General features: G+C 39.9%; 1 protein-coding gene across 2 annotated transcripts in view; it reads right to left on the bottom strand.

Annotated features, from left to right (window-relative positions):
• LOC119744739 overlaps nt 1-10888 on the bottom strand; it is a 34659-nt gene extending 23771 nt beyond the window's left edge. The window contains exons 1-2 of one of the 2 annotated variants that reach the window (XM_038220828.1): nt 10718-10888; nt 10465-10614 (exon numbers count right to left, since the gene is read on the bottom strand). The gene's annotated coding sequence lies outside the window, so the exon portion shown is untranslated. Of the gene's footprint in view, nt 1-10464 lie in introns of both variants that reach the window. The other variant, XM_038220827.1, reaches the window with a different exon arrangement.
• Nucleotides 10889-14178: the final 3290 nt, after the last annotated feature.

The raw sequence follows: 14178 nt of genomic DNA on the forward strand, positions 1-14178 counted from the left end.
GGTAACTGAATTTAAGCAAGGAATTAAAGATTTATCACAAGACTGCACTTGCGTCAGACTACCCTTGACTATAATACGCGCAGCGGAATTGTTACTAAACTATTTTTAAATTCTACGCAGTTATTTCAATCCGCTTTTAGTAAAACTTATGGTGGTTTGTTCCATCTTTGTCCGAATCTTGTAAAGCCACACTTGACCACGCACCAGGAATAAGAAACAAACATACTGTCTCTTTTTCTTTTTTTAAATGACAGTTTTTCTCTGAAATGCTTAAAAAGACGACTTCTGTAAGACTACCTACGTCATTAAAAAAAAGTACGCAGGCGTAGTGCTCCGGAGGGAGCAAAGGCAGGTTGGTGAATGTGAGGGGAAAAACACAATAATCTCTTCGAAAGACTTGATTTAAAGAGAGTCAAAAATATTTGCACTAGAGTGTTAGGCCCTTTGACGCAATTCATGAGTTAATCAACGACATGATACATCCCATAGGGACGAGCTTTATTGCCCGAACGCATACCGCAAAGGATGTTGAGGTGTTGAAAGTATAATGTTTAGTTTTCATTCTAAATTCTAATTAGGCTAGATACCCAAGGGTGAATAATGCTCTCGCGAGTTGAAAAGATATGTTAAAGATCTTTCTCAATCCTCTGAAGAAATACATTGAAAGCTCACTAGTATATATATCTTCTATCCGCAGTTGTTGAAATATGGTAACTTTTATTAGATCAAGATTTTTTTCTCCCTCGAATGTCCTTACAATTACGAGTTCAAAAACCCGCCCACACAAGCCATTCATGCAAATTAAAGTCCCTGTCATCTAGCTGGTTTTGAAATTGTACCTGTGAACTGCAGAAGCATGAAGAGAAGTCTTGACGTAATTTTAGAGGTAACATTCTCAGATTCAATTCTCATTTCGTTTTAGAACGCCAACAAAAAGTCAAGGCATTATTATTCCTTTGTCGGTATAATTCCATTCTGTTTGATGTAGCCCACCTCGCTCCACGGCCAAACTCAAGATTTACATTCCCCCCGAAGTCGGACCAGAAAACAACTCAAAATGTATTCGGTTCTCCGCGGCTACGATTTGCCAGTCGGCATTACCGGCGAATATAAAATGGATTATAAAGCGAGCGTGTTCAGCAAGTCAGGCCCCAGGTTAAGAGACGGAGAAGACGGAGAAGAAGTGTTCTCAAAAACAATCGTCGGGTCTTGGAAGTTTGCCGCGGGCGATGTATACGGAAGATTAACAACTTTCGGGCCGCGTCATTCCCTGACATTTTCCCGAGGGAAAACGAACCTTGTGTTTTGAACAGTCTCTATTTTTTTTTTACTGGACCAAAGGTGCTGACTCGGTTTGGATCACAAGCAACAAGGATGAAGCGGAGGCACATCTAAATTGATTGATTTCAACAAGTTGTGTATACGAGTGACCAATCATTTCACTCAACAAAGTTCAACGTTCGATGAAATCTTCAATGTTTATTAAGTCTTTGCTGTTGATTACAATGGACATATGAATCGTGTACTTTGTGGCTACGACTTCGGGCTTTTTGCTATTGCTGTGCTGCGGTGATGAGCCGTAGCCAAGTCGTTTTGGACATGTCCACAATGGCAATGGCTATATCTGCTTGACAAGAATTTTGAAATGCAACCATCAAACACTCAGAAACAATTTGTACTAAATCACCTCTTAAAATATATATATAGCTTGAAATGGTAAACAGTTTTGCTTTTTACTATCAATAGCCATATATCAAATCCAATCAAACAGTAAAGGCCTTTATCAATTCCAAAAGTCGTTCAAACGGGACGTTATTTTATAGTAAAAAATAGAACTGTTTTATCTGACAATCATTTATCTAATAATAGTTCCTTATACGGAGACAGGGTACACGCGAAATGTATATATTATTCACAACCTGATCATTTATGCACACATGCACGTTTGCTTAAACATTATGTCTACAAGTCATCCCGCGTTGTATTTTAAACAGCTCTTGTTTGAACTTCTTTACAACAAACATCAAGCGACAATGTTGTAAAGGGTATCAGGAAGGACCAGTTAATTAATGAAAAAGCGCTTCCCACGCACACTTCGGCACACGCGCGCGGTCAACTCGTCCTGATTGGTTCGTTCACGCGTCAATAGCCTACGCGCGCGGGAGGGGCGGGCGAGACCAAATTTGAGGCGTATCTAGTAATCACGAAAGGGTTTCTCCATCAACAAGTCCGAGTGATTACTAGGGAGTCGTTGCCGCGGGTAACAGCAGTTGATGCACGGTCAGCTACTCGCCTCCTTTGCTCGTCTGGTTACAAAACTACGCGTGGGTCTCGCATAGAGTTAGAATCCTCGTCAGTGTTGTTTTTTTCCTTCGGTGATAAGCCACCGCGTCAAGGCCGTTGCTACACGACTTTAATTGGTAGTGACGTCATAAGCCGCCATTTTAATTGAGTTTCAGAGCGGCACTTGCGCTTTCAGTCGTAATTTTTCATGGAACGGCTCCCTCGTTAATTCCCATCTCAGGTTGAGCAGACAAAGAAACAAATCCCAATGCCTTAGGCTACAAATAATATAGCAATTAGTGTGAAGTGTTTATAACGATGTGTTGTAAATTATAAAATCAAAAGGTGTGTATGAAAATTTCACACAGCGACATCGCCTCAGAGTGATAAGTGTGTACCGCGAAGACGGATCCATAATCATACATAGGGCAGACACGGCTGCCAAATGCATATCGGTGACCAAAAGGTAACATTATTACCCTTGGTCAGTCTCAAAATCGCCTGGGTTGTCTTGTTGTATAGACCCATGCATTCAGGAAAGAAATATTTTGGGGTATACTTGAAAATATAATCACGGAAATTACACTCTTCCCAAATCGGAAGGTTTGAAAAGGACACACTTTCAAATAACAGTTAAAAATTTACGGAATATATTATCTGTACAGTACGTTCGTTATTAAGTGAGCAACATTTTAGGTATTATTCAGAATGCGCACATAATTCTTGACTGCCGCTTGAGACAATATGTCACTAATGCATGGTGTACAGCCGTAAGCTTCTTACTAAACCCTCATCTCTAGAAATGCAAATCCTCGCTGAGCGTCTGCACAATTCCCAAGGTAGCGGCTTGATATCCAAGATTGATGCATCGATATGCCAGAGCTATTTCTAAAAACTATGCAAGAGATATCTGTATCTATAGTCAAGGTTTGATAAAGAGACACATGATATGCTGGTTCGAAAATGTCTCACTGATATCTGTAATGCAGCGATATGCCATTGTTATTTTGAAGATATCGAAGAAATACCAGAAGACATGTTTATGGATTATTATCTTCTAGGCAATTGGTTTTGTCATCCAGCACTGGTGCAGCTATGTCAATACTATTTCGGAAATATTAAAGGAATACAAGTGAAGGTATTCATGATGCACTGTTCTATGTTATTGGTTTGACAACGAGGATTGATGAGCGACGTGCGAGTGCTATTTCGAAAATATCAAACGACTATTTACGTCAATATGCAAGGCCAAAGGACTGATGACGAGATATGCCAATGCTATCTCGAAAATATCTTGAGAATATATATGTGTCGATATTCATAGATAGATAGTGTACATGTATTAGTTTTTCTACAGAGGTGATTTCCAGCAAGGTTTGGAACAAATGCATCCTGGCTAGGCTAACAGTAAAGCCTGTGGAAAATGACTGAGTTGTTGTCACTTGAATGCACTACAGAACGCCGTTCGAATTACCACAATACACTTCCAAGCTTTGACATGACGCCATAATTTGAATTTCGTCTTCAGACTTGACTTGACCGAGCAGCAAAAAGGAAGCGAAATTCATCGGTGGATAAAAAAAAAATCCCATGGGGGACCTTCTCGCAGGATGTCAAACAGACACGCCGGGTGTTTAATATTCCTAAGAGCAAGCTGCTTGGTAACGAAAGGAAGTCGGGCTCAAAAATTCCGTTTTTGATGTGTCCCGGCCTTTTCTTTCCGTTCTTCCTCTTTTTTTAGAGTGGCACCGGTAGTCGTGATGAAGGGAGAAGCCTTCCCATTGATCGCGTAACACAATACCGTCTCCCGTGCAGTTATTCTTCCTTCGAATGTATTTTTTTCTCGACTCGAAGCTGAGGAGGGGAACACGTTTACGCATCTGTATTGGGTTACTCTTGGTAAAAGGAAGAGAGGTTTTCCCGTTAAACGCAAAAAAGGCTGATCGGGCTCTTCTTTTTTTTAGGTAGACGCACAAACACACAGCCCGTAGAGTTGATCTTTCTTTACTGGGAAGGTTTTGAACCCAGTCTTGAACCAATTGACCACACGACAGACGCCTTCAAAACTATTCACTATTGTCATCTGAAGCAAGAGTGACGTGAACTTTATTTCAATACGCGGTTAGTGACTCCGTTATGCGAGATTTTCAAATGTTATTTCAATCTCTCGCGTTTTAAAAAAAACCAACACGAGTATGTTGTCATTGTAAGCCATACCATATTTATGTTGTAATTTAGGTGAGCAGTGTAAACTGTGATGACGATTAGATATACGAGTGTAGTATTCTTATTTGTATTTTTTTTCCTGAAAATGCCATCTTGAAAAAATAAAACTGTTTTGCTATAAGTGCAATGCGTATTATATAATAATGAAAGTTGTTATGATAAGTGTTTAAATTTGTTTTAAAATGTATTTAAAAATACTTATCATATGAGAATGCCTTGCATAGTTGGGGGCATACCCACCCTCTTCTGTGTGTAGGCCTATTACCAATATTAAGCTAATTATTTTACATACCGGTACCTATATTTGATAAGATCCCTCCTTTTTAAAATTTCCTGAAATAATGTCAGGCAATATCAAACATCTTGATGTGCTCCTTCAGGTTTTTGGTCTCTGTGTATGTCGATTTCAACACTATTGCACTCTTCAAATCCCAAATCGGAAGTTTTGAAATCACTAAAGACAAATTTTCAGACACCAGTTCCAACTTTACGAACTTGTTATTGAGTGTGCAGCATTTTACAGGAACCCCGACATAAGGTATTATTCAGACTGTCGCTATCTCTCACTAATGCGTGGTGTACAGCCGTAAGCTTCTTACTAAACCAGCATCTCTGAAAATGCGATTCTCTCTGAGCGTCTGCATAATAGCCAAGATAGCGGCTGGATATCCAAGATTGATGCAGTGATATGCGATATGCCAGAGCCTTTTTACTACGATATCCTAGGAATATCTGTGTCTATATAACACCTGAATAAAATAATCCCCATCATCTGATTAGTGCCGGATTGTTGATCACATGACATTGATTTCAACACCCCAGCAACCCCTTTGAAACACATACCGACTCCACCATTGTGTTGCGAATGTAACTGTAAGAAGTCTACAAGAAAGTACACATAAACCGAACTTCAATACTTATTCCTTATCTCCAAAACATAAATTGATATAAACTGACGCATGAATAATTGTCTCCAAAGTTTGTGGGCCGAGCATCATATGATGAAAATTGATAGGTGTGAAGTTCCAATTGAAATGTATGAGCACGTGCAACAGCTCAATCTTTTGGTGCAGAGGAAGACCCGACCACTTCAAACGAGCACATTTTTTGTTCACGTCCGGAGGGGGAAAAGATCCGTTGCAGTGTAATTAATGTGCGGCCTCCACATTGTTAAAGAATTTGACAAACATCCTGTCGGATACGCGGCGCGTTGGTGTAGTGTGCGCGTGCATTAATGAGTCAACGATGCGCCGCCATACGTGCCAATGATATCTGATGGCGAGCGTGTACTTTTGGCAGTGACATGCACATTAGTCAGGTTACAAAAATGACACTCGTTGGTTTCACATGACTTTTACCCATAGGCCCATAGCAAATTTCATACCGTATGTCCTGTCACTTTTTTTTAGCAGTTTTCTAAGGTTGTTCTTCCATTATTGTAAGAGTTGTGTTCAAAATAGTTATATTTCACGCAGCCCTTTAAAACCTGAACTTTAGACAATGTTTAGCCAATAATACAGGTTTAAAGGGTTCATGAAATGAATTTTTTTGAGGAACATTATTTTGTGCAACTTTCTAATCCTCTTAAATGTATGAAAACTATTTGACATCCCTTGTTGGTTTGATTTTATTGAAAAGTGCACTTCTTTAATTCAAAATTTCCATTCATTTTCCGACAACTGAGGGCGCTGTTGCTGTGATGTAATTTCAGAAAGACACTGTTCAGTTTTGGGGTTTTCTGTTCATATTAAGAACCCGAACATTTGCACAATGAAAGCATTTGTGAGAAAAGTTTGCTCATAGCTCACTGCCATATGTACTGACACAACAATGAATCATCAAAGAAAAGAAAATGCAGGACAGCAAAATATCCGAAACTTCTGACGACTTTTTTTGTGCTGAAATAGATGCGGTTTGTGCCTGAAATGACATCACACTTTTGCTCCTGAATATGAAAGTTAGCATTCTCACAAAAACCAAAAAGGGGCAAAAAAACCTTTGAAAATGGCGAAACGAATATTGAAAATAAGGTTAAATGAGATACAAAGTTGCATTTTCAAGGACTGCATTTAAAAAAAAATACATTGCATGGGCCCTTTAAAGCAGACGTATGTCGTTTGGGGCTAGAACATAACTCTCTTCCAAACTAATAACGTCCAAGGACGATACTGTTAACGAGGACGGAATAGAATCTTTGCGCATGTAGGCCTATACTGCGTTTACAGTTTCGCATTACGGTTTTCAACCTCGTGCACGCACCCATACCATGAAAACTAATAACGTCCACGGACGACACTGTTAACGAGGAGGGAATCTAATCTCCACGCATGTATACTGCGATTACAGTTTCGATAAATAAGTTCAACCTCGTGCCCCGCTGCACACATCGTCCTCCTACGTGATACAATTACAGCCGTAGTGGTCGCGTAAACCGGCTGTTCAAACATCTTGGGCCGCGGAGACAGAATCTCCTCGAATCATTCCATTTTTAGACATTATAAGGCACAGTTTTACGATTATATAGAAACAAATATAGCTCGTTGTCCTCCTCTACCTAGTAGGGAATGTCATCAGGCCTTTCACGGTTGGGTTGAAAAAGAGTCCTGGCAAGCTTCGGCCCCTTGTATGAATTCTAATGGATTAGCTTAACAAGGTACAGAGTGTAGATGTAAAACAGTCGTGTTTTGAGTTAAACTCGATTTACATTCGGCGCCTGTCTGCAAGGAGGTAAAGCAAAACGTTTACGTAAAAATAAAGCCTAAATATGCCGACGTAAGAAACGCACAGTGAAACGTAAGCAGGACCCAAACTGCATCGTCATATGGAAACATTTTCATCCGGAAGTGTCGCCGACAACTCTCGGCAAAGTTATACCCAGTTCAACTCTGCCGACGGTTCCGCGTCACTATCTGCGCAGTATGTGTAATCTGCGTAAGCTCTACGTTAATATGAAAACCATGAAGGTATTCAGAAACTCAGAGAGCAACGCAAACAGGACCCAAACTGTAACGCAGACATGGAAACATTTCATCCGGAAATGTCACCGTCAACACAGACAGACGCAAACTATCTCGCAGATGACCGGCAAAGTTGAACCCGGTTCAACTCTGCCGATCTATAGCTCAATCGTACGGCGTTTAAGCTCAACAGTTACGTTTTTCAAAGCAGAATTTTGGCGTTGAATGCACCACTTGGTATTTCAGTATCAATAAAATATCAAGGCTTGTACGGTCGGATTAGGTATGACGAATCTAGTGTGTATATCAGAGTCTTATGAACATCTGCTTTCTTTTGACATGAAGTTTCAAATGAGACGGCACCTGCACTGCCGAGATGGCAATATTTGGCGATCATTTGCAAACCATACGTTCAATGTGTGCTTTCCTTATAGGAGTGGCACGGTACATTTGTACAATAGGTTCACATTGGCGTCGACCCGTCTGAAGAAAAGCAAACGGAACATGAGACAGCGCTATATAAGCCTAAAACCACGACATGGATTTGTCATGTTTGCCAAAAGCTGGCGTGGAAAACCTGACGACATGAAACGAAATACTACAGCCGATCTTAGCCGAAGGCAACCTTAGTCCCATAAAACAATGCGAAATACAGTACCTCGATAATTAGTTACATATAATGTTACAGTCTTCCTATATAGGAAGATAACTCTTCGTCAAAAAAACATCTTTTATTTCGAATCCCCATAATGTTTTCCTTGAGTTTACATTACTTTGAACACATTCCGAAAGGAAAAAAAAAAACTATGGGCGAACATTGTGAAGCATTCAGCTTATGATTAGAGTAATATGTGCATGCAGTAAAACGCCGCTATAACGAACCCCGTTATAACGATTATTTGTTATAACGAACATCCCCTTTGGCATCCAAAATTATTAAATTCTATTATAATGCACGATCACTATCGACCAACCACTACAACGAACATTTTTTTATGGGCTCCATCATGTTCGTCAGTTATAGTGGTGTTCTACTAAAAAGGGGAATATGTGGAAAAGCAAACAAAGGAATTACGAGACCTGAACTGATGAATTTAGCATCAGTTAAACAATATAACCTGACGGACTAAAACGCGTGTATCTTACAGTACATGTCACTATGAACACCACCCTAAGTGTCAGATGAGGTCCAGCCCCACACCCCTCCCCGCCCAAATCCACCCCTAATTCCCTTTGGGGTTTTTTGTCCACCCCCCCCCCCCCCCAATGATCCCTCAGGATCCCTAAAGTTAAACTCTTGGTTCGCTACTGATTCTTACATGGCAAAGAGTATCGTGAAACTTGGTTTTATGTTTTACGTCAAGGTGTCTCTTGATTAAAACTCGACTCATACATGGAATCGTCGCTCTCACTAGATTGCCGTTAATGAGCGATCCGCCAGCGATCTTCCGTTTAAACAGAGCCGTACGGAAATAATCATCTGTTGGCGATCGTTATGGGATGTCTGAAGTCACGACGTGCCAGCTGCGCCATTATGTGGATTATTATAAGCTGTCACTACGATGTCAATTCTGTATTATACGACGACATATTCTCGCGAGAAAATAACTTAATATGTTTCCTCTAAATTTGGAATCAAAAATAAACTACAAGGAAACCGACTATATATAGGTGCACATATTATGAGCGCGAACAAAGACAATGACTGCTTGCAGCACGATTTGAACCTCCGACCTCCAGATTATCGTCCCGAAGCTCTACTCACTGTTGGTACTAGAGCGCCAGTGCGATATAAATGGAGGTCGCGGGTTCAAATCCCGCTATATCAACAACTTCTTCCTGCAACTTCAGAATGAAATGGGAACAGTGAGACAAAATAGAGGTTGGCGTCATATTCAAAATATTTTCACGAACAGAAATGATTCAACTTGCAACGGCGTTCTAATCCTTTTCCGTTTAAAGTCGTTTTTAGAACTCACACAGGACATAAAAGCCTGTCATAAAAATACACCTGTCGGCTTAATCTTTTATCTCATAACTAAATTCAGCTTGTTGTGTTTCATGTGTGTGCGCCCTAGCGTTGTCGAGTGCATTTCGGTTTGTTTGGTATTAAGGAGTATTGCGATCGTTCACCGTCGAGCACTTTCAATAACTTTGCCTTTGAGAAAGCTAGGATCAAAGCATAACTCCCACTAATGTTCTTTCATTTTTGACTTTTAATAACCGAGGGAAAATCAAGCTATATATAGGGCTATACCTGGTCTGTGCCCGACGTTTTATCATAACCTTATAAAATCGGAGCACACGCTCGCAAATCCGAAAGTCGAAAGCCCTGAAGCTCCCTGCGCCATTGGAAACGTATTTAGTGAGAAGTGATGTTATCTGTCATGATGATATTAATAATACCGGAGTCTTATATAGCGCACTATCTACCAACAATCAGGTACTCAAGACGCTGGTAATTATGTCAATTTTTAAATACAATGATGAAGATGATGAACACGAGGAAGATCTGAATTACAGGGAGCAATATGGACTTCCTAATTTCATATTTCTTTGGATAAAATATACATTAGAACTAAGTTTTTTAGGAGACACGTTGATAGTTGATAGAATTTAGAATCAAAATGTTTTCATGTGCAATGTTGTTAATATCCAATTCTGCATTTGCATTTATGTCTTTCCTTTTCGCATTACATTTCATTTATCAACTATAATTATTGTCAATATAATTATTTGGTTTGCATTTATATTAATTACTTGATATCAAACAGATATTAAAAGAGATAATGCAAAATATATGTAAAATACAAATTCAAAATTGGATATAAAAAAATTATATTGGATAAAACACAAGATAGCTTCTTTTTATCATGGATCTACTGTACAAAACAGAAAAATTAACAGAGCCTTCAATAACGCCTTTCCTTCACAAAATAACTGTGATTTAGAAATCAGATATTCTACATTTTAGAAATATAGGAAATTTAAAACTCACCTTGTCAGCGCTCGACGATCGATATAAGTCGGCTTTATTCAGCCGACTATGAAACCGCTCGGATGATGTGCAAGGCAGTACAATGCTGCCTACCCTCCCAGCGCAGCACGGCAATATAACTCACGCAATTATGCACCCGGAGTATTTCCCCTGAAAGGCGAAGAAGAAGAAATTGTACAGACGCTGATGAAGAGAGGCTCGCACCTTGTGGCAATGGGATGTGAAGAATAAGGGGGGGAAATTAAATTCCTACCGAGAGAGTTTTTTTTTTCTCGGTAGGGAGCACTTGTGAAGCGGGGGAGAGAGCACCGTGAGGATTTCCTCTCTCGCACCGCGTTGTAAGCTGCTTTTGCGGTAAGCTCGCTTCGTTTGAGACGATGGTCGAGCCTACTGTGGTCGGGCTGAGCAAAGCTGCGCTGCAGTGCTAGCTGTGCATGCGCCCCCGCACAGCGTGCCTGCATGGGCCTGCCTTTGCGTTGCACTGTTTCGCTGGTAACCCGCATCCTCACTGATTGTGTTTACACAGCTGGCAATGATGTACACCATGGGGGTGGGAGGGGGCTGAACATGATTCTCCATCGGTATATTGGCTACTCTTGAAATGCAAGTAATTACCGTTTGAATTCCTAAGGTTCCCCTGGCCTGCCAGTGCCAGCATTTCATAATAATAATTTGCCAAAGAACTTTACATCTAAAACCATAGCAGATTTTCTACTTGAACACAAATTACAGAGACCTTTAAAATAATCTTGGAGGGTATACGAGCACAGATGAGTATTTATTACCAAGAATTATTTTGATCAAGAATCTTAATGCGGTATGTAAGAATTCTTACAATATAGTTATTACCAAGAAGAATTTTAATTTGATGAGCATGCATTAAAGCTTGTACAAGACATATGCGATATAAATATAGTAATGAATACTACATTATCCATCTATGGCTTTCCTTCAGAGAAAGGGCATCAAAAAGGTGTCTAGCTTTAGTCAATATGGAATATACTGAGTGATTTAAAAAGCCATATTCGGGTTAGAGGTGCGCCACTATAGAAATGGAATAATTATTATTATGATCTCTCCCAGTCTTCACAATAAAGCCCCAGGCGATCTCTGTTCTCAGTGCAGTACGGGTCAGTTCCCTGTACGTGCGTTCTACCACGGCGAGTGGTTTGCTTTCTACCGTAGACGTGCTCCTCTTCTGATGAACGAGCGGACGGGCGTTTTGGTTTTTCAACGAGTAGTACGTGCAAGAAATCGCAAGCGTTCCATTAAAACGCTGAAGAGACGGGTAGAGACACTGTGAAAGCGCTCTTTGTGTTAATTTAGCAATTTTGTTCAGGATATAATATTACTGGGAAAGGATAATAACAATGGAAGATAGCAAATTCTCATTTTCTGAATTGAACAGTACCTCAATTCAGAAAATGAGAATTTGCTATCTTTAAGGTACGATAGCAAGTGTTACCTAAAATAATTTCAAATGCCCAATGATGATAAATTAACGGGATTGTTTGCATTTAAATATCGACCATTGATAAAATTTGAAACTCCAATTCAGTGCAGCAACTACGCATTTGTCAAATTAATTTTGAAAAAAGTGTATTTCGTCTCCAAACAATCAGCACCCAAAGCTACGACCATTATATCTTTGCGTCTGCGTCTATGAAGTAATTACATTATTCCTAGGGGGAAAAAAACGCCGGTGTATTGATGAAAAAAAAAACACATTGCTGCTGAATATGTTGGAAAAATAATTCTGCCATTTTGCAGCCCCGGGTACCGCAAAATTATATACAAACGACCGGAGTTAATGGCTTTGCGATTGGCAACGGGCGAGACACGAGAGAGCATCATCAAGTGGTGTCGACCGTAGGTCAAGATGAAGATCGTGTTTTATGCAAAGTAGGTGTTAGGTGACACCTGAACCCTAGACTTACCAAAGATATCAGTCCGTGGTTTGTTTGTTTAATCTGTCGGAGGTTCCAGAACAGCCGCATTGGTATCAGATTTGCTAAGCACGGATTAATTCTGCTTACCTACAACTGGTTTTCAGTAGGACGTCGCAACTTGTTTTAATCAGTATCTGCTTAGAAATATCGGAAGAGGAAGAGGCCTACTGAGCCTTCAGTAAGTCTGTGAATTCGATTGTCTTCAGAGACTGGGAGCCCCTCTACTGCATGCCCAGGGGCTAAGATTGCATTGCACTGCTTAGCTCAAAATCTTGTTTACAGCTAAAAAACAAGCTTTCTAAAATTTAGGTTTTAGCACCAGCCAAAGTTTTCTGTTACGTGAATTGCTTGATAATGATCGATTTTTAGTCAAATTTTATTGGATAACTCTGTTTTGCGTCGTTTAACAACAGAATAGATGATCAAAAATCCGAACCTTGCTTACCACGTAATGAATTAGCTTTTTAATATTATGTGCATTCACTAACCTATCATTACGTGAATCGCTTAACAATAGTTTTCATCCTAATATAAAACTGCCCGCAATTCTGCATGTAGGTTATAGCAAATAGGTCCCTGGATTGAATAATCCAGGCCAATGCAGCAAATATTATGCAGGTTTTGTGGTTTCCACAATATGATTACAGCGTGTGTGCTCGTACAAGCCATTACGGAGTGAGAACCTGGCCTTATATTAGATTACACTGGTTACTAGGCTGAGGCGTCTGTAAGACATCTGTATCAATAGACGGGAACGGTACTCCTGTCCGGAAACCGGACAATGTGGCCCTGTCATCGAGGCGGGCACTTGACACACGTTTGTCACTGTAATATATTATTTTACAAGTGTAGATATCAGATACCTAATTTCAGCACACAAATCTTGTGAGATAAATCCACGCAACATTTGTTTTTTTCACTTAACGACAAAATAATGTCTCGCTATAATACTGTTCGTTGGATACAGACTCGCGTTTTTAAGAGGTATGATTCTGTGACATTTTTCTTTCTTTTAGTTGTTAGATTGCACATATTAAATCGGAAATTAGACCCCTTTTTTTTTTATTCGATTTGTTTGGCCGGGGGAAGGGGTGTGGTGGGTGTTGCATGATTTAATGAGAATAAGGAGGTTTTAGTACATAATGGCAATGTATCCAGGGAAATCGTTACTCGTTCAAAGAAAAATAAAGACAAAGAGTGCAGGTTTATGGTTTTGGACCTAAGATTATCTGAACTTTGTCTGGTTTTCTCTCAAGATCGTTCTCAACAAAGACCTCAGTATGCTTAACGCTGCACAGAAATTTGAAAACGCATTTGGAGTGTGGATGACAAATATTATTGAAGTCATTTCAATTAACAACTCATGTTGCATTGGTCACTTTTTTATGCCCATGCATTAATTTCATATCGAAGTAATCAAAGCTCTTCTCCATTAATTTTGAGGCGTCATGTTGTTGACCCTCTTAGCGCCCTCTAGCGTTACCAAATTAGCTGCTCTCAAAGTCGGTCAGGTTCAGTCGTCCTGTTCGCCATAATATAAAATTTTTTCACCTGATCAGCTATGCATGAGATTTTCTGATAGGACGGAGGGGGCGGCAATCATCCGACCATAAGACATTAATCTCGCCCGCAAGGATGACACCTTTCGTAACTGTGCATCCTGAGAATTCGCTGAAGTGACAGGAGATTCCATTGACATTTCCAACTTGCTAAGATTGCAAGCAAATTACCTCCCCAAAGTGATTGGAAATGCCCCGGGATTTTT

Source organism: Patiria miniata, unplaced genomic scaffold, assembly GCF_015706575.1.
Source record: "Patiria miniata isolate m_02_andy unplaced genomic scaffold, ASM1570657v1 HiC_scaffold_7, whole genome shotgun sequence".
Classification (NCBI taxonomy): domain Eukaryota; kingdom Metazoa; phylum Echinodermata; class Asteroidea; order Valvatida; family Asterinidae; genus Patiria; species Patiria miniata.